General features: G+C 51.3%; 1 long non-coding RNA gene across 1 annotated transcript in view; it reads right to left on the bottom strand.

Moving 5' to 3' along the window:
• LOC114236883 (uncharacterized) overlaps nt 1-23161 on the bottom strand; it is a 41740-nt gene extending 18579 nt beyond the window's left edge. Inside the window, exon 1 of the long non-coding RNA XR_003622725.2 lies at nt 23009-23161. This is a non-coding gene — a long non-coding RNA (uncharacterized LOC114236883). The remainder of the gene's footprint in view (nt 1-23008) is intronic.
• Nucleotides 23162-25789: the final 2628 nt, after the last annotated feature.

Here is a 25789-nt window from a genome sequence, read left to right as displayed (position 1 = left end):
GTTAAAACAACAAACACTTGTGATCTCACAGTTTCTGAGGCTCAGGAATCTGAGAACAGCTTAGTAAATGCTTTTGCTTCTGGATCTCTAGTGAGGTTGCAGTCAAGCTATTGGCTGGAGCTGAGGTCATCTTAAGACTGACTGGGCTGCAGAATCTGGTTCCAAGTTCACTCTCCTACTTGTTGGCAGACCTCCATTCCTCACTGGTTCTTGGCAGAGACTTCAGTTCCTTGCCATGTGGACCTTTCTGTAAGGCTTCCCAGAGCCAGAGGTCCAAGAGAGAGAAAAAGAGAGCCTGCACCTAAATCAGAAGCCACAATTGCTTTTTATTACCTAGTCTCCAAAGTAATTCTATGTCATTTCTGGGAATTAGACTCCACCCCTTAAAGAGAGAGGCATCACAGAATCCATGTATACAATCTGAAAACCATGGAGGAGAGTTGATTAGAAAGGAAACTGTTAAATAATTTTTTCATACACTTTAATTGTTTGGCTTATTACAATTAACGTGTGCTATTTTGTAACTTAATTTTCTGTTAATAAGCTAGATATAACCATGTAGTTTTGACCTCCCCATAGGAGACCCAGAAAGCATCTACCCCTTATCACGATATTTTGTATCTTTAGATGAGGAATGTCATTTTCCATTCATGTGTCAGGTATTATGTCGACCCAAAGTTCTAGTTAGGTACCTTAGTAGCTTAAAGAGAATGAGGAAAACTTAAGATGACATGGAAAAGACTATCAAAAAACATTATCAGGGAACCCAGAAGCTGCCACCTAAATGCATTTCCCAATGATTTTCCACGTTGCAATTCATTTAACTTTTAATGGTCTGACTGTACTTTGACCTATTGCACTCTTTTGAAGATTCAAATTTTCACCATTGTCCTTCACATCGAATAATGAATTCTGAAGCAGAATTTCCATCTGTCAGTTTAGAGAATGCAGCATCTCATCTCCACGTTGAAATCAAGTTCCCCTCACCTTTCAACAGCCAAAGCACCACTTCATCATCAGCAATGTGGAAAGCCGCAAATCAATTAAACTTACCTTGCATTTATGAGTACCCATGAATTGCACTTACAATGGTCGTACAAAAAAAGATGGTAGCACAAGGTTCTCAACAAAAGCATGCAAGTCGGGTAATGGCACATTTGGGGTCAGTGACACCTTTCCTGTTTGTCCTGTCTGTGACTCAAACGTAGTTCTTCATTTTTTTCCTCGGGCCCGCTGCCACATCAACATTGCAATATTCCTTGTCACTTTATTTAAATCTAAGAAGCAAACCACGTGCAGGTTTCCGAAGAGCCTCGTGTGGCTAGGAACGCCTCAGGTTGGAAGGCACCCCCTCTAATCCCCTCACAGAGGTAGAGAGGAAACAACTTCAGAGAGGGTTCCAAACACAATAAATACCCCTTCAAGTTAAATTTTGCATTTTGTTTTCTGCTTTAAAATCTCTATTGGCTGCACATCTGAGAAGGCTTAAGAACATAATTTATTCCATATAAAGTTCCCAGTAATTTATGCTCACTAAATTGGCAACATAGGAAGAATTTTTTCATTGGCTACCATGGAAGATTATTACAGGCCATCTCGAGTGAGTAAAGATGGCACAGGCAGCCATGCTTTATTATTTTTTAAATTTATTTTATTGAAGTATAATTGATTTACAATGTTGCATTAATTTCTGCTGTACAGCAAAGTAACTCAGTTATACACATATATACTTTCTTTTTTATATTCTTTTCCATTATGGTTTATCCCAGGATATTGAATATAGTTTCCTGTGCTACAAAGTAGGACCATTCTATATGTAATAGTTTTCATCTACTAATCCCAAACCCCCAGTGCCTCCTCCCCTGACTCTCCCCTTGGCAACCACAAGTCTGCTCTCTATGTCTGTGAGCCTGTGTCTGGTTCATAGATAGGTTCATTTGAGGCAGCCGTACTTTAAACAAAAGGAAATGTACTAGCATCCCAAGTTTTAAATTCAAATAATTTTTACCTTTTTAGTCTATAAATGTATAATTTCCTTTCTTAATATTTCTCAGAAATATATGCATTGAGAATAATAAATTGATACATTAGTTGTAATAATATTTAGATTCCTAGTGAAGCAGGAGATAGATGGGCCCCTGGGGCAAACAGTTGGAGTTCATTCACTATGGACCAATACTCCAAGACCAGAATAACAGGTTGGGCCCTGCCCAGATAGAAGATAAAAGACCACATATCCCTCATTCTCAAAGTCAGCAGACACCCCCAACTACACATGCACAGAAAGGCTCCTTGGAAGTCAAAAGGGGAGTGATGCTAAGTGGCTAAGTCTACCCATAGGCCTCTTCAGTAGAATCCATCTTGGTGTAGAGATGCGCATGCACACATGGGAAGTTCCCAAGATATACCAAGTATGGACTTTGAAACAGGCAAATTAAAATGATTGGCTAAAGGAAACCCAGAAGAAACGCACCATATAAGTGATTTAAACTGCCACGAGGGCGCGACTCTCTCTCTGAGCCCGCCCATGTGTCTATACACACGTACTGTACTCTTTTTTTCTCTTAATAAATACGTTACTTGTTTCACTACTTTCTGTCTTTTGGGGAATTCTTTTTCTGCAAAGCCGTAGGGCCAGAGCTTTGTCACTGACCACTGGTCTAGTAGCTAGGATTTGGTGCTCTCACCGCTGGGACCCGACCTCAATCACTGGCTGGGAACTGAAACCCTGCTTCAAGATCACTACGTGTAGGAACGTGGGCATGAGTACAATTCTCCAAGATGGGAGAGGTTACTATATTGGTTTCCTATCAGAATCCTAAAAGTGAAGTCTCTACTTTTCATAGTCTTCACAGAGCCACTGGAACGCAGTAGGGCTGGCAATTGACCTAAAGCTGGATTTCCCATCTTTTGCATTTGTATCATCCAATCCCATTTGAATCTCTCATCATGGGCTCTCTGGAATCATATTTTGATATTGCTATAGAAGAGTTTGACTCTGTCCTTGCCCCGAGAGGCCCACAGCCCTCAAAGTTTTGCCTTTTTTTGAGTCATGTATTCATGGCTAGATGATACTTGTACAATACCTCAGCTGTCTGGATACCAAGACACAGTATCTCTGAGATGATTATCAAGGCTAACATGGCCTCCTCAACTCAAAGCAAACAAAAACTATAAACTTCTTTACTGAAAAATTCTGCTGCTCCCTAAAGCTAGGAACAATGAACACAGGGCTCCAAAATGTATTCTATTTCACTTGTGAATTTCTTTGCAATTTGAATTCTAAAAAGAGAATTCACAAGAGAGAGAAGGTGGTGGGCAGGAATTTTTTTAAGGAAGAGTGTTTTTAGAAAAGAATGAGAAGTTGTCTTGCCACTAAGCCAGTGGGAATTTGAAATTACTCCAAGCCAAGGAGCCAATAGACTTGCTAAAACATAAGGTAGAATTCAGAGGGAGCTGATCATGTTTTGATCTCATTTTATGCTTTTCTTCATGCTTGTTTCCAAGATCTAATTGGTGCCTATGTTGGAAAATGTTAACACCGAGCAGCGGTGCAAAAGAAGGGCATCAAAACATCTTAGATTAATCCCTCTTCTGACATAGATCTTGTCCTCTCCCTGGGTAAGTGGCCATAAGATATTAACTTTTAAGAACCCAGATTGTTGCTATTCCTTAGGTCATCCAAAAGTTATATAGAAGTCTTAGGAAGAAGAAGGTATCTTCTTAACCTCTCTTTAGCCCAACTAAGAAAGTATCTTGGCCAATGTCTAAATTATACATAAAATGACAACAACAACAGCAGAACGTATGCAAAAAGTGAGTTTTGGTTGTATGAAATTTTACTATGGTTCTGAATGGTAGGAAGACTACGACAGAGAGCACAGCTAAGCCTAACAATCATGCTGAGAATAACTAGAGCAACGAATTGGACAACATTGATTTGAAGCCTCTAGTACAATGGTTTTCAAACTTGTGGCTCTTGAGTGCCTTGGAGGTGACTGCCCAAGGTCAAGGCAAGGGATACAGTTTAAAAACTATTGTGCTCATGCCTTTCACTTAAACAGGCTAGTCGCACAGTGAATAAGGACTAGTTTTTATCAGAACTAGTTGTAACTGTGATTACTCTATGCAATCACAATTAAAAACCCAAAATGATAAACATAAAAAGATATTCTCTAACTATCATGAACACAAACTAAAAACCAACATTCTTACACTTGCAGCATTCATTCACTGAGAATGGACTGAGCTCTTATTATGTGCCTGGCACTGTGCCAGGAACTGGGACCATAAATGATACAGTTCTACTCCCAGCCTCTGAGGGGCTTCCAGCCCCAAGGGAGAGAGAGACACATAGCACTAACCAAAACAGCATGTTTCATCTGTTCTGAGAGAAGCATAAGCACTGAAGAGGAAGCCGATGGTACCCATACTTCTGGCACTCGTGCAAAGTTAAGAATACATTCTGGCAGGATTTTTTTTTTTTTTTTTTTGGCCACAGTGCTCCTTATACTAATCTCCTCTGATATTTCCACGACCTTGTCCACTTTTATGTGTTCTTCTCTCTGTCTTAAACCTTCAGGTAAATGCCCAAGACACAAGGAGCTCAATTTATTCACTCTAAAAGGAAATCCAAATGTGGCTCATCAGTTAGACTAAAAAGAAGCTCCATCCTCTTGGAAATCATTTCAAATCTACTCCTCCCCCCGCCCCATGAAAACGACAGGGAGGCAGAAGACACACTCTAATTAAGAACTATGTGAGTAACCTCTGGCTTCTTTACACAGCCCCAATAATCCAGGGAACAATGAACATGATTGTCCCCCCAGAGGAATAAGAACCTGGTCTGACCTTCCCTACCTTTACTCTGTGCCTCCCTCCAGCTGGAGTTCCCATTTCTCTCTCCTCTCCATCCTTATTCTGCCCCACCTCCCACACCTTCTGAGTCCCAGATCAAATCACCTTCACTCTGACATCTTTCCCAAGCAATTCTCCGAGGCAGAAAGAACCACCCTCTTTCAAGCTTCCAAAGCTCCTTGTACCCGTTATCAGAGAGTATTATGTCATGTTTGCTTGCCTTTCTCCCACAAACTTAAAAACTCTTAGAGGCCAGGGCCCATGACTTACTAATCTTTGTGTCCACAAGTGCCTTGTACCATGCTGGGAACATCCTACCTACTCAATAAGTGGGTGTTAAATAAATGCATAAGTGAGAAAGTTTCCATGGAGAGCAGGAAAATAATCACTCTTCCCCCTCCTACTAGATTCCTGTATTCTCCACGCTGTACCCACAGCCTCACCCACGCTTCCACCTCTTCCCAACATGCATGACCCACCTCTCAAGCTAGGAAGCTCTAAATGCAGAATAGGCTTGGGGTGTCACCAGGTAGGCTCAGCTGATCTTGACTTATAATATTCTCCGAGGACTGGCTGACCCAAACTGACCACCTCCTTCCAAATGAGTAACACACACAGGTGGTTCCTTCCTATGAGTTGAAGACTTGAATACTATCTGCCATGTCGCTGTTTTGAATTTTTTAAAAATGGCTAACTAGGTACACTGATTTTTTTTCCACATCAGCCTTAAAACTATTAGATGCTTAGACTCGTGGAGATGTAACTTGTGTCTGTATATTGAAAGAGAGAGAGAGAGAGAGCGAGATTCTAAGGAGAGTATTTTCTTAAATTCACTTCACCCTCATGAGAAAATTGAAAAAAAGAAAAACTAAAAAAGAAAAGAAAAAAGGTTAGGTCAGATACTACCCACACCAATTTGGTAGGAAAATTAATGATTCTCTATAATCACTATGACATAAGTCTGCTGCGGTTATGCTTAAGGCATAATCTGCTTTCCTAGTTGAAAAAAAAAGCAGTGCTAAAGTTTGATTCCTCATGAACTCCATGAAAAGACCATGGAAATAGATTAAAAGGAAAAAGCGGGGAGATGCCCTCCTTGTGTCCCTTAGCACCTGCAAACAGGTACTTCTGGTGATGTAAATGGATGACTCTCTGCTCTACCCTGAGAACATTTTCCTAGGGTCCTGTGGGGAATGGGACTTCTTAGTAAAAGGGAAGTTCTCTTGACTGGTTTGCATCAGAGTCTCTCCCCATCAGAACAGGGAGCATGTCAGAATGTTTGAAATGGAACTGTTTATTCTGTTGTGGCAAATCTCATTGTTTGCCGCTGCCAGTCTGTGCTCATCTCCCAGGATAAATATGCCCCAGTGTCACAGGTGCTTTCTTTCCTTTCTCCCTCTCCCCCACCCCCCTTACAAATCAAAGTGCTCTTTTAATGGGCTCTTTAAAAGGAATAATTATCCCATGCTTCTTTTGTGGGGGACACATGACACAGCAAGCATCTCTGGTTCATTTCTTTTTTTTTTTTGATAAATTTATTTATTATTTTTGGCTGTTGGGTCTTTGTTGCTGTGCACGGGCTTTCTCTAGATGCAGAGAGCGGGGGCTTCTCTCGTTGCAGTGCATGGGCTTCTCACTGCGGTGGCATCTCCTGTTGAGGAGCACATGCTCTAGAGCGTGTGGGCTTCAGTAGATGCGGCACGTGGGCTCAGTAGTTGTGGCTCGCAGACTCTAGAGCACAGGCTCAGTAGTTGTGGAGCACGGGCTTAGTTGCTCTGCGGCATGTGTGATCTTCCCAGACCAGGGCTTGAACCCCTGTCCCCTGCATTGGCAGGCAGACTCCCAACCACTGCGCCACCAGGGAAGCCCTCACCTCTGGTTCATTTCTGAAATACAGAAAGTGCAGGGTCATACTGACTCCCAGCCCTGGAAGCAGCAGGCTGAGCCGTGGAGGGGAATCGCTGGCCCATTTGCTTGCTGCTTCTCAGCTGAGTGGTACACTGGCTGGCGCCTGCTAGAAAACCCTTTCCTGGCTCCCTACGGGCTGAGACAGATCTCCAGGGAAAAGGACCACTTTGTCCCTTTGTTCCATTTAGACCTGCAAGTGAGCAGGTTTCTCTCCTGAGTCCAGTCTGGGATGGAAGCTGGCTTCCAGAAAAGTTGGCCTGGTTCCATCCAGGCCTGGCCTGTTGCTAGCTGGCTAAACTTAGTAAGGGTTCTTAACTTCCCTGAAGCTCAGTTACTTCAGCAGCAAAAAGGAGACAAGGGTAGCACCTATGTCTGGCGGTGGGGGGGGGGGGTGGGCAGCGTTGCGAGGATGTAAAGAGATAACGCTGTAAGGTTCTTAGCCTCAAGCAGGGCTCATGGCTCACTTCAGTCTTCTTATTTCTATTTTTGTCCATGTCTTTTCCTAGAGAATCTTTCTAGCTGTTGGCAATCAACTTTGTTGCGCAAAGGTTAATACCCGGCGAAAATCACTACTGAGCAAGGTCTAGTGATGGGAACGTCAAAACTGCAAGGATACGGATTTTGTCAGGGCTGCGGGAGTACCTGGAGCCCGGCAACGGAGCGGGAGACGAGCCGCTCACAAGCCCAGCCTTGGCTGCAGTCCCAAGTGAAGGGGAGTCTCATACCAGCCAGACCACCACACCCCAAGCCTCGCTACTAACACTGGGTGAGCGGAATGAGCTTTTGCCCTTGACTCCTTAACGCGCTCTGTAGTCCTGTCTCCCTGGGGCGACTTCCTCACCCTCGCCAAGAAGCGGAGCGACGCAGGCGCGAACCTGTTCTGTCTCCAAGCCTCCGAGGCGCAAACCGAAGAGCCCGCGGTTCCCGTCAAAGAAAACTGGGTCCAGATACCGGAGGATGGGACCTGCTTTTTTTCTCCTGTTCTCAACTGAGCCTTGAGGCAATTTACCCCCAACATTCCCGAGGCCTCCCCATTAAAGTCACTTTCCCGAGTTCTTGCAGATTTTATCGCCCTCCCGAACTCCACCCCTAATTGTTCAGGAGGCCACGGGAGACCAGGGGCAAGGTATCCTCCCCATCCCGTCTCCTGGCCACACCGGAAAGGCAAAGAACTTGGTTTTGCAGAAAAGCAGACGTAGGCGGCGAGGTGTTGTGCGTGGGTGGGGGAAGGGGTGAATGCACCCCAGCTCTCAGGACCGCAGAGCACATGCTTGCTCTCATTGCTGGATGCCTCCGAGAGCAATAGACTTTTTGGTTCTGAAGAAAACTTTATGTCTAGCAAGCCCCGGAGGAAGCTGAATATTCCCCAGGAAAAGAGAAGGTCAACTGGAGTCACATTGATGTGCGTGCATGCCAAGCCACCCCTTCCCCCTCCCCCCCCCAATGTGTCCCTCTCACCACCACCACCTCGCGTATGCAGTCACACACACACACACACACACATACACACACACACCGGTTAGGTGTATCTCAAACTAAGTTCATAAGGCTTCCCCACTCTGTCGCTGAGGGCCAAACCCCAGGACGTTCCTTCTCCCCTCGAGCCGTTGCTCCTTCTACCCTGTTCTGCCCTCTGGTTTCCGTCCCAATCCCCCTTGGACAGTTCTTTCTAGCCTCACTGACCCTCGCCCTGCGCACGGCACTGGGCGACTGGGGGAGCCCAGCGTGGCCACCGGTGCCTCAGCTTCTCTGGCCGACCTGCGTAGATGAGACTGAGGATGCTCAGATCCGCGGGTTATTCTCGCCGCCGAGCGCTCTGGTCCCAGAAGTTCTCTGCTCACCTCCCAGGGCCTGTGAAGCACGGTCTAGCCTCTAGTTGTCGCCTTTCTCTTTTCCTAGCCTCTCTAAACTAGCCATAGAGATCTTACTCGGGGCCGTAGGGTGGGGAGATCCCCTTGCACTCCCCTTACACACACACACTCACATACACTTCTCTCAACCTGCTACTCTCCTGGAGACCAAGCCAAAGGCTGCGCTGAAGGCTGGGAGACCTTGACTGTCCTGGGGCTGGGGTGTGGCAGGAGGGATACGCATATGAATAAAGTTTGCTCTCTGTGCCTAGAAAGCTGTGTGGAGCCCAAGAGGGGAGCCAGCGGGGCGTGAGGGGTACCAGAGAAAAGAGTTGGCTGGCCCTGAGGTCTCAGCGAGGACACTGCTGAGGGGTAGGGGAGACGGGGAAGGAAGCCAGAGGCTGTTGCCGAGAGACCGAGGTGATGAATCCTGCTGCCTTCGAGGCTTTGCCCGGGCCTGCATGGCCAAAATCCGAGGCTGGGGAGGTCTATCAGAGTCGGAGTGGGGGTGGGGGGAACACACGACAGGGCATCTCAGCACCCGGCCCCAACCTCTGGTTCCTAGCCCCGGGCAGGAAACTTTCCTCTTTCCTCAGGGCAAGCAGGTCCCCAGAGAGGCCAGGCCAAGTCTGGGGGATGGGGGAGGGGAAGGTAGTGCCGTCTAAGCACCCGGGTCAGCGCCGGAGAATCCAAATCCAATAGAAGAGTGAGGGCAGAGGCCTTGGTGGCTCGGAGATTACCCCCGACGCATACTGATTTCCCCAGTTTCTGCAATTCCAGGTCCTATTCTCATCCCTTATTCAGTTTAGGCTTTGGGTTCCGGCCCTCTCGGGGTCCCCGGCATCCCCAGAGTCCCAGAGTATCCGCCGGACTAGGGACGCCCTGGGCTGGATTCCCCAGGGGCCGGGTTCCTCCAGCTCCGCCCGGGGGCACATCGAGCCCTGTGTCCCCAGTCCCCGAGGGGCAGCTCTGCCCGGCGGGCGGGCGGCGACGGCAGGAGCAGGACAGGCAGCCGCAGGCCGCGCGCGCAACTTTATTGAAACGCATTGCTGTCCCTCTGAAAGGTGTTATAACAGCAATTCAATTACAGTAAATGGCGCACAGCGTCCTCGCGGCTGGAAAGTCGGTAACTAACTGTGGCCGACCGGTATGAAGGAATGCTGCTAAAGGCACGCTACTTATTTCCCTCTCCTCTTTCTAATTCCCCCTCTTTCCGTCTTTTCTTCGCTCTATATTAATCGTAGCTGGACCACAGGTTAATTAACTCCCAAGAGCTTAGTCTATCTGGACAGAAACACACTGAGAAATTGGCACGAGATCCTAAAAACTGGACGTGGTGTCAAAAAGATCGCCTGAAGTCCCCCGCGTTCCCCTCCACGTCTACAGACCTTGCCTTCAAGGAGCAGAGGTTGAGTCCCAAGTGGCAAACCACCTGGGAGTGTAGTCACCTGGACGTGCTTGGCGTAAAAATATTCATGCCTGGGCTTAGATCAAGGAACCATGGGCACCAGGAGATCGTGCCCACGAAATCCCACATGGCATGGTCTGCAGCAGACCATGGAGACCCAAGGAGACGTCGGGTCTGTTCCTAGTGTGTCGCCACTTAGAGGTCATTGGAGATAACCGACACACTCGCCATGTGTGTCCTGGCACGTGCATTTCAGGCTAAACTTTAAAGAGCGTTCCATGAAATTAACAATATCAACAAAAGTGATATTAATTAATGATATCAACAAAAAAGCTGCCTGCTTTGCAGAGTGGTGCTGAATCATTACAATACTCCATATGTTAAAATCTAGAGGGAGGGCTGGAGGAGGGGGAGAACCCCTCACAAGTCAGCCTGGCAATCGTTTAAATAAAGGTAAAATTAACATGTGCTCCTTTGAAGTTAGAGTATAAACGGCTTAAAAGCGGATTTTATTTAGTGGATGTCGTATCAAAACGGGAAGAAAGGAGTTGCCTCGCCTGGAGTTTTTAGTTTCATAATTTTTAAAAAAAACATCATTTTAGAAAAGGCCAAGATGGCAATGAGGGAATTCGAGTGCTTTCTCGCCGCCCCGAGAGGCCGGCCTCTCCCAGCAGCCACGGGAGGTTCCCAACGTTGGAAACGCTCAGTTTTCTGCGCCAGTGGTAACACAGCCGGAACATGTCTCTGGTCGCTCCACTTTTCCCCTCTCCAGCACTCGGCTAGGCCCGGGAATGTTTGCATGTCTCACTCCTGGAGAGGGCAGAGCGCGCGGCTTAGGGGTTGGAATGGGGCCCCGGCCGTGGGCGCCCAGCCTCCAGCGCCGCGGAGCTCTCCACCTGAGCCCCGCGCCCTCCCTGCCCTGGGCAGCGCCCCCCACAGCCACCCTGTCTGGAGGGATACAGCAGCTGCGAAGAGGGGTGCACTCAGGGTCTCCTGACTCGAGGCCGGACAGGCAGAGGCGCGCGGGGCCCAGCCCAGCCCTAGACATACCGAGCTCTGGCCCATGGGCTGCCAGAGGCGCTTCGGCTGTTTTTGGCTTAGTTTGCTTTAAAACCTAGAGGCGCGGGTTCCTTTCAAGCTCCCTGAAGCCTCTGACCTCTACTTTGCCATTCTCCCCTGTGCCCTCACTTTTTTTTTTTTTTTTTCCAAGGCGAGAATAAGATGGCGAGAGGAAGGTTACTCGTGTCCTCAGCTCCCAGGACTGGAGACGGTAGAACATGAGGACCGGGAGGTCACCCGCAGCCTGTCACTTGGAGTTGTCGCCCTCTTCCCCCCCGCTGGAGTTCCTGGTTAATAGGTTGCAGAAGGGGCATTCCTCGCGGGTCCCAGGCGGGATCCGAGTTGCATGAGGTTCACCTCCCCTTCAGTCCCGAGAAAACCCCTCTGTTGTGGGCAAAGCAGGCGGCCCTCAAGACCGCATCTTCATGGTGCTTTTTATGGAGCTTCCTGCCAGCTCTGCATTCTGCAGGGAAGGTTACCCCAACAACTCCCACGTCCCACCGGAGGAGCCTCGAACCCTCTCCAGTCTGGTGCAGGGGTTATCGCGGGCACTCGGCGTGCCCACGGTGGCGTTGATCTCCGCCGAACCCTCGCTCCGCTGTGCCTCCTCCCCGCTGGGGCCTGCGCGCGGCTCCGGCTCGGAGGCGGCACAGTTTCCATTCGGCCAAGGATCCCCTCCTGCCTCCCCTGCTTTCTGCCCGTTATCCCGCCGGCCCTTTTTCACTCTAAGCGATTTTCCTGGAAGCCAGGACAGGCCCCACTGTATTCACTGCGCAAAACCCCGCTTTTAAAGCCCAGCTGGGGGCCTTGGTCCTTCGTAGAAGACAGAGAAAGAGCGAGATTGAGAGCCCAGTGGGTGGCCCTCTTGCAAAGAGAAGGCTCCCCTTCGTTTGCATCTCTGCTCAAGTTTTTAAAAGTTATGCTTAGGACCTGCTGTCTATTCCTTTACTGTGGGTCTGGAAAATATATATATTGGAGAAGCTGATCTGAGGGTAGCGGCCGCCCTGTAGACATGCGGCCGCTCCCTCCTTAAACCTCCAGGGCGGGACGTTCTGCCCTGGCAACTTGGGTGTCTGTGAAGGCTCTAAATGTGAGATTTGAGGGGCAGTCTACTTTTCCCCACCTTCCTTCTGTAATCACTAAATCCAGGGCGCCAGAAGCCAAGTTCTCCCCCTCGGCCTGGCATAGGAGAGAAAGCTTCCGCAGCTGAGGCCTGTCCCACCGGCCCAGCGGCCACCCGGGTCCTGCCGCCGCTCCCCAACTCCAAGGCGCTGGCAGCGGCTGCTCCAATTGACAGAAACTAGAGGAATCAAGGATTTGAACTTGTAAAACCAGTTAGAGCAACTCTTACAGTTTTCCCTGTCTGCCCACCTGTTAAAGAACACACATTCTTAAGTGGTTTGACTCCATAATTCAGGGATGAGGAGACATTCTTTATTCCGGTCTCTTCCTCCACTGTGAGATCACTGCTCTTAATACAAGCACTTCAGAGAAGTTCTCAGGAATCTAATTTCTGCTCATCCTGGTCTCAGACTTAATGAAACCCAACTATAATTTAGATTATTTCCCAAAAGTACATTGTCGTTTGTCTAACATAGCTAGGTAAAAATTAAAATTGGCAAGTTGATGATTAATTAGTCCTTGTTTTTTTCTTCTCTTCCTAAAGTCTGCCAAACTAATAGAAATTGATTTTAGATGACTCCAATTTTAGCATAATTGGCATTATTTATGCTTGTTCGCAAAGTCTTCTACAGCCCTGTCAAACCAGCTTCTTTGCATCTACTCAGCCTGGTCCCATTTCAGAGTTCCTTAGAACTGTTCTCATAGAACCCACCCTCCCCAGTTCTTTTATTTTTCTCCCCCTGCCCGCCATGGATCAATTACAGAGACAATTGATTTTCCTGTGTCCTGTTTGAACCAGAAAGTGCTGACATCTTGAGGGGTGGACGAAATATGAGTGAGCACGAAATCCCACAAAATATGAAGTAGCCAGGCCAATCTCCAGGTTTAACGATTAAAGTTGTGTGTGCATATACATATGTATGTGTAAGTATATACTTTTGTTTATCCACCCGAACTTGCCGAAGATTGACAGTGGTAAGAAATTTTAATGTAACGTAGGAACACAAGCTGAATGAGAAATCATCTTAATACTCTGGATAAATGAAGAGGAGACCCCAGACCTAAACGTCTAGGAGTAAATCACTAATCATGAAATCCAAAACTCTTCTGAGCTAGAGTCCTACGCTTGCCAGAAAATAATCATTTTTCTCTTTTATTGGAAATAAGATCCTAAATTCCTTTGACTGAAGGGAAGTTACGAGACAAGATGCAATTTTCTCTTTCTTTTCTGACAACTCTGTCATCCAAAGGATCACAGCCATGTCAGGGTGTCTGTCTTGGAAAGAAAAAAAAAAAAAAAAAAAGGAGAGAGAGAGTGAGCTAGTGAGCGAAACGCTGCAGCCCGTGGCCATCTTTGCATCAAAATTTTCCAGACCTCTATTTTTGATTGTGATCCCACTGATCTGAGTTTGAAATGCAAGCACAGTGAAGCCCCTAAGCCTTCAATCGTGTGAAATTTTCAAAAGATCTCTAGAAGCAATCTCAGGCTGCCTGACCCCTGACAGGCGCCGATCTCTTTATTCCTCTCTCTGCCAGCACTTCATTTGTTGGAATATCTTTCAGATTTGCACCTCCAGATGACAAACCTGAGTGTTTATTATGTGTACATGAATCGGAAATCTTCAAGCCCGCACAAAAGCACCATCTTAAACATAATATTTAATTTCCCAGCCTAAGTGCCTGCTTCTTTATTTGCTTTTCAATAGCTTAAATATTTTTTCCAGGTCTCCCCATATGTCACTTTGATATTTAGATGATTCTCTCTTTTAATCATCATTTCCCCCTTGAAAAAATCCCCTGTTGCCTGCCTCTGCAGGGCTCACACTGCAACGTCACTGCGCGGCGGGCAGCAAGGCCGCCGAGCTGGACGCAGAGCCGATCCGAGCGCGGGGGTTCCTCTCCAGGCAGGGTGGGGGCCCGTGGAGTTACAGAGAAACGCTTGCTTTTTAGCCGGCGGCCAGGGCTGGGTCGGGACCGGTGACTACCCTCCCATCTCATTCCACCTCTCCTCCTTCAAGCCCTTTTTAATTCCTTCTATTATTTAAAAAAAAAAAAAAACCCTCAGGTGGCTTGGAAAGGTGCCGCTTTAGCTGCTGGAAGTCGGCCCCCGAGCTGACGTCTCTGAGCTTGGACACCGCGTTTAGACATCTTACCCAAATCAGCCGGGCACCCCTGCCTGCCCCGGCATCCCCTCCCACCAGCCTTTCCGTGGGCCCCTAAATCCTGGGGACTTGAGGGCGCTAGAGGCAAAGGGAATGTGGGGGAGGGCTTCTTGGGAGAGGAGTGCTTTATTAAAATGCCCTCTGTCAAATAATTCCGCGGAAAAGATTTGGGGGTGGGGACTTTGCCCACCCCTCCCCCAGTCTCAGCCCCAGACTGAGCTTTAGATCCCAGCCAGTCGCCCAGGTGGACTGAGCTGGGACAGAGACGCACACCACCCTGCATGAGCGGGAGGTGAATCGCCACCCACAAGCCCAGTCCCAGGTCGGGGAGGTGGTGGGCTGAAGCCTGAACGACCCTCCCTCTGTGTTTGGATGGGCCGTGTTGCTATGATTAACTTATTAAACCCCCTCGTAATTATTTTAATTTGACTCGAAAAAATACTTTGGGCGGCGTTGCGATGTGTTTGTTTTTATCCATCCCCCCCATAAAACCTGTGTTAAAACAAATGTTACTTTTCTCTCTCTGTACATAGACCCTCCCTTTTTGAAATAGACCGCAGGGACTGCCATTAGATCGAATGGCAAGTCTTTATGGAAAGTGTTTTGCATAATTACATACCAAAGCCAGAACAGTCACCTCCACATTTTATGGGTCACAAACCATCAACAATTGCCACATTATTGTCCACGAAACCTTAGTCCCTTCATTGATGGAGGGACTCCACTGCTAATCTAGAACGGGAAAGGATGGAAATTTCTTCTAATAAGAACCTGAGATTATGTCCCCACTGACAACGTGTTTACATATAGTTATAAAGTTCAGAGGACCGACGGGGAGAGGAGAGGAAATCGGACTAGGCCTGATTAAGAGCGGCGCATCGGTCTAATATAGATAGCACATAAAAAGGAGTGGCTGAATGCCTCTCCCCTTTTCAGAACCGACCCTTTCCTACCTTTGTCATGCAGTAATTAAGATATTCTTATTTAGACTGACAGCTTCTCTAGTAACTGAATAATATTAGCTCTTTTGATGTCAAACTTTTGACAGTTATCACACCAGCACTGGGCAATTTAGCACAAATGCCCTCCTTTAAAAAAAAAAAAAAAAAGATAGAAAACCTCCATCGACTTTGAAGAAATCTAATAAGTGTGATCCTTATCACCAAATGATCTAAATCGCCGCCGACTGGCCGCCCAGCTATAAATTACATTTGGTGTTACATAATGAAGCCGAATTTGGGTTTTAGCTCATTGAAGCAGTATTGGTGGGAACTGGGGCGGGGACCCCCAAATTCCTGCGTCCCCATTCCCGACCCCCAGAGCCTCTGTCCACTGTGGAAGGAAAACTTCACAAAACCTGTGGGGTCAGGGCAGGGATGGGGGATCCAGCTGAGGTACGGGCAGGTGCAGGCGCAGACCTCAGCGCCCTCATGCCAGCTCCGGAGAGCCGGGCAGGACTAGGCACCTACTCCCGGGATGACACTTCGCCGTGGCTTTCGGAGCTTGGTCGCCAAATTTGGGATTTGCCAGATGGCAGGATTATCTTCGCGTCTGTTATATTATGTGTGTGTGTGTCGGGGTGGGGGAGAGGATGGAGAGCGAAGGCAGGGAAGTCCAGAGACTGCTCTGGTTCCTTTAAAATACACGCACGTTCCCTCTTTGCCCACTCGGGCTATCGCCGCCTGGCCCCTTACTGACGGTCTTGGCATCTCCCAACCGCCCCGCGGCAGGCAGCAGGCAGAGACCCCGCCACCCCCGCCCGCATCTCCAGACCCGGGCCCCGTTACCCAGATGCGAGGAGCTAGGGGAGGGGGATGAGAGGGCTTCCCTCTGAGGAGAAATAGAGGGGCAGGAGAGTTGGAAGTGAAGGGGGCAGAGAGGGCAGGTTGAGAGGGCTGAGACTGTGATGGTGACACCTGGAAGGCATTGTCCTTGCGAGCGACACCTGTCAATCTCCGCTCTGGGGTCCCGGGGCCGGGGGAGGGGAGGCCACGGGTCTCCGCGGTGATGTCATCGCAGAGTCCCTTCCCGGCGGAGGGCGGAGAGGACTGGGGGGAGAGGGGGGGACCGGAGCCAGGCGGACTGGGAGAAGGGTAGGGGAGGAAAAGAGAGAAAATAAACAGTAATTGCTCTCACTCGCCGCGTCCTCTGCTCTGGATTTACATGGAAATCAATAATCCAACTTTACTGTTATTTCTAATCTTGAATGACCCGTCTTGCCTTTTCATTGGGGGAGGAGGAACAGCTTTACAACGTCCTATCCCACACCATCCTCCATTCCTGGGAGAACCCCGTTATTCCAAAAGCCTTGAGGTGACTGACCCTCCTTCCAGACCCAGCTCCCTCTTTCCTGGCGGCCGTTCCAAGCCGGAGGCTTCAGGCTTAAGGAGGAAACATTCGGGGATGAGTTGTGAAAGTCCTGTGATATTGCAGGGGGTGAGGGGAGAGTTAATTAACGCGGGGCTGGCTCAGCGAGTGGGAGAGGGGGAATCGGCGTGGGTGGGCGGGCCGGGTCGAACATCAGGGTGCGCTCAGTGCTGGGGGCTGGTGATCTGGAGGCCCAGCTTGGAGGCCTTGGCTGGGGGGGGCGGGGCGGAGAGAGTGACCTGCCGTGGCCTCCGCGGGGGCTGCTGGCGTGCCCCAAGGACTCTCCTGTTGGTCCCCGGGAAATTCTGATCTCCCACCTACTGAGCTCCCACCCCACCCCACCGAGCGCTACTGGACTCTCCCTCTTCCTATTCTTTTCGGCCTGAGCTAATTAGCAGCCTGCCAGCAGCCTGATTTATGGAAACGCTCGGGCGGGCGGAGACGCGCTGCTCGCCGCGTCCGGCTGCCTCGGGGCGGAGTGGAGGAGGAGTCTCCACCTGCCCCCTCCGACGAGTTTCCCTCCGCCCGGCCGGAAACTGGAAGTTGCCGTCCCCGCTCTCCACCCTCCACCCCGGCGGGTCCGGACGCGCCCTGCGCCCCTCATGCCCCAGCCTGGGACACTGGGAACCCTGGCGCCAGCGGGGCGGGTGGGGGGTGGTGGCCGCGCAGCCGACGGCGGAGTCCCAGCCGCCGGGTTCCAGCCCGGCTGACCCGGAGGGCGGGCTGGGAGCGGGAAGTGCGGGAGCCCTGTGCGCCCGGGTGGGGCGCCTCCTTCCCCGCGTCGCGGTCTGTAGAGAAGGGAAATCGACCTGAAGGGGGAGAGGACGCTGCACGAGGTCGGCAGCAGGCCCCCAGGCCGCGAGGTGGCGTCGCAGGCCACGGTGGGCCGAGTGGAGCCACCAGCCCAACTTGACCCCACGTCGCTAGTGACTGTTCCCGGGGAGGGTGTGGTCCTCTTCACTCTCTCTCCCCATCACTTTCTCCTGGGTCTCATCCTCAGAGTCCTCTGAGTCACAGCCTCCAGCCTAGAGTCAGAATTTCGAGCAGGGCTAAGGCAGGGGCAACAGAACGTCTCTAAGAGCCAACCGACCTGGCACTTGCCCCCAAACTCGGGCGCTGTCTCCTCACTTTCCCTGGGTTGCGCTCGGTGGTCCCAGGACAGAGGAAAAGAGAGTTACTCCCTCTCTTCTCAGTTGACCCAAGAAGTGAGGATGGAGAGGGAAAGGGGTGGAGGGCTCAGGGGATAAAGTGCATAGGACCTGTTGCTGGTGCTCCAGCAGAGCGGCGCCTCTCCCGGGAGGATATCGAATGCCGACTTCTCCAAGAAACAACGTCGGAGAGGGGCAAAGGAAAAGGGGGGAATCCTCTGTGCCCTTCTCACCTGGGAGAAGTGTTGGAGGAAAGAGACCCTAGCCGACCCAGAGGGCAAGAAGCTCCGGGCATGCTCCTTCAGACTTGGGGTGGGATAGGGACCTGGGGGTGAAGTCACTGGGAAGGGGACTGTCCCCCCAAGCCTGGCTTTGACTAAAGTTGCAGTTGTGGGGAACTTAAGATCTCCAAGAAAATGTGTCAAGTTTATTTTAAAACACCCCACCAGTTCACCTTCCTTAGAAGCCATATCTGAACCCCTTGCCTGGGGCAGGTGGAGAACTAAGACCGTTCTCCCCATCACAAGACCTCCGGATGCCTGTCCCGGTCCCTTTCTTTTCCGGGTTCCCTTGTAGATAAGGCCATTTGATGTCCCTGAGAACCCGAAGCACCTCCCTCCCCTCCCCTCCCCACCCCACCCCCAGGATCCCTGGGCCCCTGGGAAATTTAGTTTCCTGCTCTTCTTCCCCACCTTCCTCCCTGCCTCTGCCGCCATTTTCAAAGGGTTAGTTAAGGCAGGCCGGGGGTCGGGGGTCAGGCAGGCCCCGGTCTTTCTCCGCTCGGCTGGAGGAAGTTGGCACCCTCAGCTGGGTGAGGCATATATCATGGCATTTACCGTGGGTGGCGGCCCCTCTGAATTTCCAGCTGTTCTGAGGGCTAGGGTCGCCTGCCCAAGACACACTGCAGTGGCCCAAATCTGCCCAAGTCCAAGCGGAAATGGAGACCCACCCCTGCCAAAATGTCACCTTCAGGCAGCACAAGTCCCAGGACTGCTCAGTCACCCAAGGACCAAGCTCCAATCTCAGAGCCTTGCGGGGCCGCCGCTCCCAGGGCAATCGCAAGCAGACTTCAGGGTCTGCAGCCCGCACAGCAAATGCTGGCGGTTAGGCGCCCAAGTAATAGTCTTCATTCGTCTTTTTCAAAGTTGATTTATAGCAATCGACAGGTTAAAGCCTCATCTGACTTCATTACTTTTAAAAGCTGTCTATTTCACAACTGTCACTTTTCATCGCTTAACTCAAATAAATACTTGAAGAAATGAATTGGAAGAGACTTTTAGATCATGTTTGTAATCCTTGGTCGCCACGTTAACATTCCTCATGACCTGACCCTCTGAGTTTCTGCAGACTCCTAATGCTGAAATTTCCTGCGTTTATACCAGAAAACTTCAAGGAAGGTGAGGTGGCCAAAAGTATGGACTAAAAGAAGAAGTGCAGCTGGTGACAAGTCAGCGACCGGGTGCAGCCTCAGGAAAGCTTCCCGGTGGCGGCCAGGGCCCAGGCCGGGCACCCAAAGCCTCTGCGTAAGGGGGCAGCTCTCGGGGCAGGGCGCTCCAGTGGATCGAACTGTTGAAAAGAGGGCCCAGCCTAAACGGCTGCGCGTGTCGCCCGGGTCCCAGAGATCCGGGCGCAGAGCTACGTAGGAGGAAGTTCATGCAGGATGGAAATGCTGTTCATCGTTACTATTTATTAGTATTATTATTTCTAGCATTGTTTCCAAACTGGTCCTGATGGGCCTAACAACCGCAAGTTGAGAGTGGCAGGGTGAAAGGCATTTCCTCCCGGTCGTCTTTGACTTAGAGCTTGTGAGATACCCACGGAAGGCAATTGTGAAAACGAAATAGCATGTATGGAAGTAGTTCAATAAATGGAAATAGTTTCTTCTTCAATTTCGCTATTTGCCCAATGCTGGGTCTTCCAGGGCTGGTGTTAATCTCTCTCTCTCTCTCTCTTCCTCTCTCTCACCCACCCACCCACAAGGAACCAGCTCTCAGAAGTAGGTTGAAGAAAGAAAGAAAAGAAAGAAAAACGGGGGGGGGGGGGGGGGGGGCGGGGACGAAAGGGAAAAATGTAAAGAACGAGAAGGAAAGGAAAGGAAAAAGAAAAACCTATCAAACTGGAAACTACCTAGTTTGGGGACAAACCAATAACGAATGCATTAGATTTTCTTTCCTTTATTTTATCCTAAAAAAAGGAGAAAAAGAAAAAAGAAGCGAAGTCTCCCGAGCCCGGGGAGAAGGAGCTGGGCGACTCCCTCGGTGTGTTTGGGTTCGGCCTTCCACGACTGGACCGAGGCTGACCCCGCGTGTGGTCCCCGGGCCTTGCGGGCCCCGCACCCTCGCACCGGCCCCGCCCGGGTCCCATCGCGAATACGGACTTCACAGATTCCCCGGAGCCAAGGTGCCTGAAATGTGCCCCGGCCTGGGTCCCGCCGCGTTCCCTGCCGCCGCCAGCTTCCCCGTCGTGGCCTCGGGCCTTCGCCCACCACGAGAACTGGTCGGCCTAGCGGGTCTGAGGGCTCCCCGACTTTTGACGCCGAGGCGAAAGGAAGCCGGCGTGAACGATGCTTGGTGGCCGCCGCCTCACTGCGGGAACGCGGCCGCGGCGCTCGGCGCCGGACAGCCCGGCGCGCTGCCGTACCCTGGAGCGCCACCTCGCTGCGGAAACTGGAATTACGCGGCCATGCCGCCCAGCCTCCTGCCTAACTTGACCGTCACCAGAGTTTTTCCTTCATCTAAACCTTAAGAGAAGCCGAAACGCGCAGGCCTTCTTCCCACCAATTAAAACCCGTGATCTGTGACCGACATATCCCGTGATGTCTGCACTGGGATAAAGGGCAAATAACAGGAGAAAGAGGAACAAATATATAGGTACAATATCTCCAAGTCTAAATTGTGATACTGCTTTCATAGAAAAGATAAAATAAATGAGCGATGTCCTCTCGGAGGCCACGGGTTGCCACGGGTTCGGGCCGCCGTGTGTTTCGGGCCACTCAGCTGTGGCCAATGCAGATATCTCCCATGAGGCGGGTGCTTATGAAGTCATCCCTTCCCAATTACGAGTTCCACCGAAATCCACTCATTCTGATCAGACGGACATCAGAGGGGCTGCGCCATGCCAGTCGCCAGCCTACTGGGACTTGTTCCCTGCAGCCCTTGGCTCTGCTGACAAAATAACCACAAAATGCAGCCCCTAACTTGTACACCTGTGGGCCAGTGAAAACAGGAACGGCAAGAGTTACAAATCACACAGCATTTCTCTCTAAGGTGCAAGTTTGACCCTATTTTATCCAGTTGGTAACTTAAGAGTTTTGCCCTACTCTTAAGCCCACAAGACTAAAAATATACAGAAAATTTAACTCATATGTGAATTTGTTCAATTTGTTTTCAAAGTGCACTGCCCCAGAGATAGGGTTATAAGTAAAATATTTTCACACACAAAAAAAATTTCTCCTGTTAAAAATAGAGTGTATACCTTATGTTGATAAGATTTGTGTGTTTTCTTTGTTTTCAGGCAGGTACAGAAACTTTTTCTAATTTAGTTTTGACTGCAAGTTTGTTTTTGTTTAAAGAAACTCGGTGGATCCCACATGGAATGATGGCTGAACTGGGAACTATGGGGTGGGGGGAGAGTGTGCACGTGGTGGTGTGTAAGCCCCTGCATTTCCCTGCCTGAGCAAACCCAACATAGAGACCCTTTCTCTGAAACTCTGCCCTCCCTGAGTTGGCAGGGTGAGTTCCCAAAGGGCCAGCAGGCAAAGGAGGGAGTACTCCTCACTGAAGATTAGGAGGCTCTCAGAGAGCCCTTGCTCAGAAATTATAGGGCTGCACCAGGAAAATAGCCAGGTTGGCTTGCTGGGTGGTTTGTCCCTTCTCCATCAGGCTAGGAAACATTCCTGAGATACCGTACAGGAAAGAGGCCCCAATTTCTTAGCAGGATTTGAATAAGGATTCCTCACCCCAGACAGTTGAGAAGGAGTGGCCCAGCCCCTGGGAGTCCTGGGGCTTTCTCGCCCAAAGGGATGCTATGCTGGGGGAGAAGGGAGTTGCTGAGACATCCTGGGAACTAAGAGGCAATTCCTGAGAGGGTCCAGGGGTCCACTGAGGGACAGCCATGGGGACCAGGGACAAAACCAGAGAAGAGGAAAGCAGAGAAAATAATATGCTTGAATCGATGTGCCTCTAGTTTTGAGCAGTCTAAATTGGAAAGGTTTTTCTTCTCTCTCTCTCTTTCTCCCTCTCTCCTTCTCTTCCCTCCCTTCATTTCTCTCTCCTCCACCCCCTCCGCTTCTCACATTAAGATTTTCTGGGGTTTGTTTTCTCCACCGAATAATGCCTGGAGATGAAAAATGATTTTTATTGCTATTACACTTCCTACCACAAGATGCAGTGCAAGGCGACAGAGTTTGTATTACAACTATGTCACAATGTTTCACTGATGCAAAACATGTAGCCAGAGGGTGTTGCTAATGACTCCTGGATTAGAGCGAGATTGAGACTGGGAGAAGGAGAGAGAGAGAGAGAACAAGAGAGAGAGAGAGGAAAGGAGAAGAGAGAGGAATTTCATTAGAAGAAGGGGGGGGTCACCGTATAATCAAGTCTAATAATCTAATCAGAATATTTTCAGATTTCAAGGTTCTTTCCACGCTTGAGAGTATGAGCTAGAGAGAGAGCAATATCCTTTTAAACACCACAGAGGTTGCCTTTTTTTTTTTTTTTTTGCATGTTAATAACTATTAATTATGTTTACAGTCAGTTAAGTGAAGAACTCTCCTTTTGGAAAGAATCTAACTTCGGAAAACGCTTAATATCAGATTAAAGGCATTTCCAGGAGCCGCCCCGCTTTGAGGGAGGTGGGGACCCGGTAATCACCCCGGGGTGTGCGGAGCGCCACGCGGCCTGCAGAGGGTCACCGCCCCCGCCCGCGGTCGTGCACACACTTGCACACCTGCCTGGGAACGCCTGCTGGGGCTCAGGGTACGCGCCGGGGCAGCCCAGGCCCAGCCTGGGCCCGGGGCTCGGCCTCCGCTCGGTCTTGGCGAAAAGGTCCCTCTGGGCTCCGAACTCCCCGGCGCCCTCCCGCGGGACCAGCTCTATTTAGGGAAGCGGGAGGTTTCGCGGTTCCTACCGTGGCCCGGGGCCGGTCACACCGCCCTGCAGTCCGCTTCTGCCCCCCGGGACACAGCGAGAAGGGCATCCCCTCAGGGCCGGGGCCCTTTGAACCCGGGAGCCCTGGGCTCCCGGCCCGCCGCGCGTAGCTCGCTCGGGGCCCGGCTGTGGAGCGGAGTGTGGGTGGCGGGTGGGGTGGAAGGGGAGTGGGGGAGGCGGAGGGGGGCGGGGGCGGGGGCGGGAGCCGGGCGTTAAGCCTGGAAGCTTGGCTGTTTACCCAAACGATTTTCCTTTCAGGCCCGAGACACCAATGAGACAAGATCAAGCTCCCCTCTTCGCTGTGTGCTTGTGTGTGTCGCCTCCTCCAAGCGGGGCTTTGTGAATGGGGGCTCCGGGACGCCGGCTGGGAGGGATCAGAGGCCGACCCGGGCGCCAGCGCCTCCTCTCGGGGGCTGGGAGAAGCCAGGCGGAGGGCGCGGGGTCTGAGCGCACCGAAGGGTGCCCCAGACGCACAGCGGTCCCGACCGAGGGAAGCGAGCGACAGGGACACAGGCCGCGGAGAGCTAAGGGCTGCATCCCCAAAAGCCGAGCCGGGAGACGCCTGGTCCCGTGTGGGAGGGGGAGGGGGGAGAGAATAATATGAATCACATCCTCCTTCCAGTCCCTTAATTTCTGATCCTTCCAAAGCTTAAATCAGCTCCTTGGGCCACTGATTTCTTCCCGACTCCCTCGCTCGAGATCTATTAGCTGTAAATTAGGCCAAGGTTTTGGTGATTACAGTACAACGCAGGCCGCGTAACACGCGCCGCTGGGCCTGCGCTTGGGTCCCTCCTCGCTCCGAAACACGATTAGAAAGCAAGAGGGGATGGATGGTCTGTATTGACAAGACATTTGTCCTTTTAAAAGGGGTCCACATCCAAGAATATCTATCAGCCTAAGGGGAGTGGGGAGGAGGGAAGGGACGATGATGGGGGCAAAGTCCCAGCCCCAGCGCTGCAGGTGATCGCCGTCCTGGGCGTGGCTCCTGCTGAGGCTCCAGGGGCTGTCCGCGACCGAAACGTCGTTTGCAAAACAATAACAACGATATTAGGAGTATTACTGATAATAAGAAGAATCTGGAAGGCGGGGTGATATTTATTTGAGGTCGTAAGATAAAATCCGGCCTCAAGGCGTCGTATGTATATTTAGTGGCCTGTCTCTGACAACTTATTCCCCTCGGCCTAGGCCGATTAAAGGCTTACCCAAGAACTTGTTTCTGGAAGAAAAAGGTGTTATTCCGATGCTTCTGACCCAGCTACTATTGCTCCCCCTGTCTCGGCCTGCCCCTGCTCCTCGCAAACCCCACACTGAAGGGTCTTTTCTTTTTTCTTGTTTGCTTTAAAAAACAAACCACCACCCCCTTTCCCAGGAAGTTCTTATTTAACAGAAATTCCCTTCCCTTGGTGCTGACCGGGGCAGGGCGTATTAGAAACCTGCTAACACTTGCTTCAGGCCTCAGTGTCTTCCGTTCACGGTGGTCCAGGCCTGAACAAACACGCTGGAGGAGGAAGGGCAGGGGCCTCGGGTTTTCTCCCAGTATGTTGGGGGTGGAGGGCTGTGCCTTTGGGGCTTAGAGGGGGCAGAAGCAGCTGGTGGACACCTAGGCACGAGTTGGGGGCTTGGGGACCGCAGCTATGCTGTGGTTGATCCCGGATCAACGTGTAGGAGAGAGGAGATGCTCACGGAGGAAACCGGACGTGCCTCATAATAATAAGAACCACAGCTAACATTTATTGAGTGCTTACTATGTACCAGACATCGTGTCCATCCCCCCAGGGAGGCCTACCCTTGGCCGAGGATACACCATGGTGGCCAAGGGTAGGCCTCAGAGCAGGGAAGCCGGGAGGGAGCAGGCAGGTAGCCAGGTAGGTGGGATCCCATGGCTGAGGATAGAAGTTTCTGCCCCGCAATGCGTTTTCTGCCCGGTGAGGAGGGGGCGCTGCGGGCAGCCAGGAGCCGGGTCATGGCATCCTTCCTCCCTGTCTGTGGTCCTTTTCCCACATCCGGCCTGCCCCGCGTGGCCACGCACGGTGTGGGCCCCAAATCCCTGGCCGGGGAAAAGGAAGACCAAGTTTCAGTGATGTGCTCATTTCTTCCCGCTGGAACTCTGGAGGCAAGTCGACTGGGCCGTGAGGACGGCGAAGGCCAGGCGAGGGTCAGGGCGAGTGCTGGGCGCGCCGAGACCAGGCCCACAGCCAAGCCCGAGGCCCCGTGTTCCGCGCCTCCTCCGCCCTCCCAGGCCCAGGGCGCGGCGGCGCTGCTCCAGGCGAGGTGCGCCTCCCTCGCGGGGCCGGGGACACTGCACCGGCTCCGGGGCCTCCGCAGTCCTCGCGGCCCGGTGCGGGCTCCAGGGCAGGAGCGGGGCGCAGGCCGTGCCGCCCCCTGGCCGCGCTCGGGCTGCTCTCCACGCCCCACCCCGCAGGGGTGCTCCAGCCTCCGCTCCGAGGCCTCTCCGGGAACCGGACTTTGGCGCCATGCATGGCCTCTCCCTCCCATCCCCCTAAAACAGGGGCTGAGACTCGCCGATGACCCTGTGCCGTGCCCCGCGAGGGTGGAAAAAAGCAGGCGCTGCTCTGTGTCTGGAGACAAAAGGCCTCCGCGCTCAGGCTCCTCCGGGCTCAGCCGCTGCGCGTTTCGCACCCGCCTCCACCTATGCAGAGCATCCGGGAGCAGGTGGGAAGTGTCGTGGTAGGGGTGGCTCGTAGTAGAGGGCCTTGATTGATCCCAGGAATTGAACACCTCCGAGTCCAAGGGCATAGGC

The sequence above is a fragment of the Balaenoptera acutorostrata genome, chromosome 3 (genome assembly GCF_949987535.1).
Source record: "Balaenoptera acutorostrata chromosome 3, mBalAcu1.1, whole genome shotgun sequence".
NCBI lineage: Eukaryota > Metazoa > Chordata > Mammalia > Artiodactyla > Balaenopteridae > Balaenoptera > Balaenoptera acutorostrata.
The sequence above is the reverse complement of the archived record's forward strand: the minus strand, read 5'-3'. Positions and strand labels throughout refer to the sequence as shown.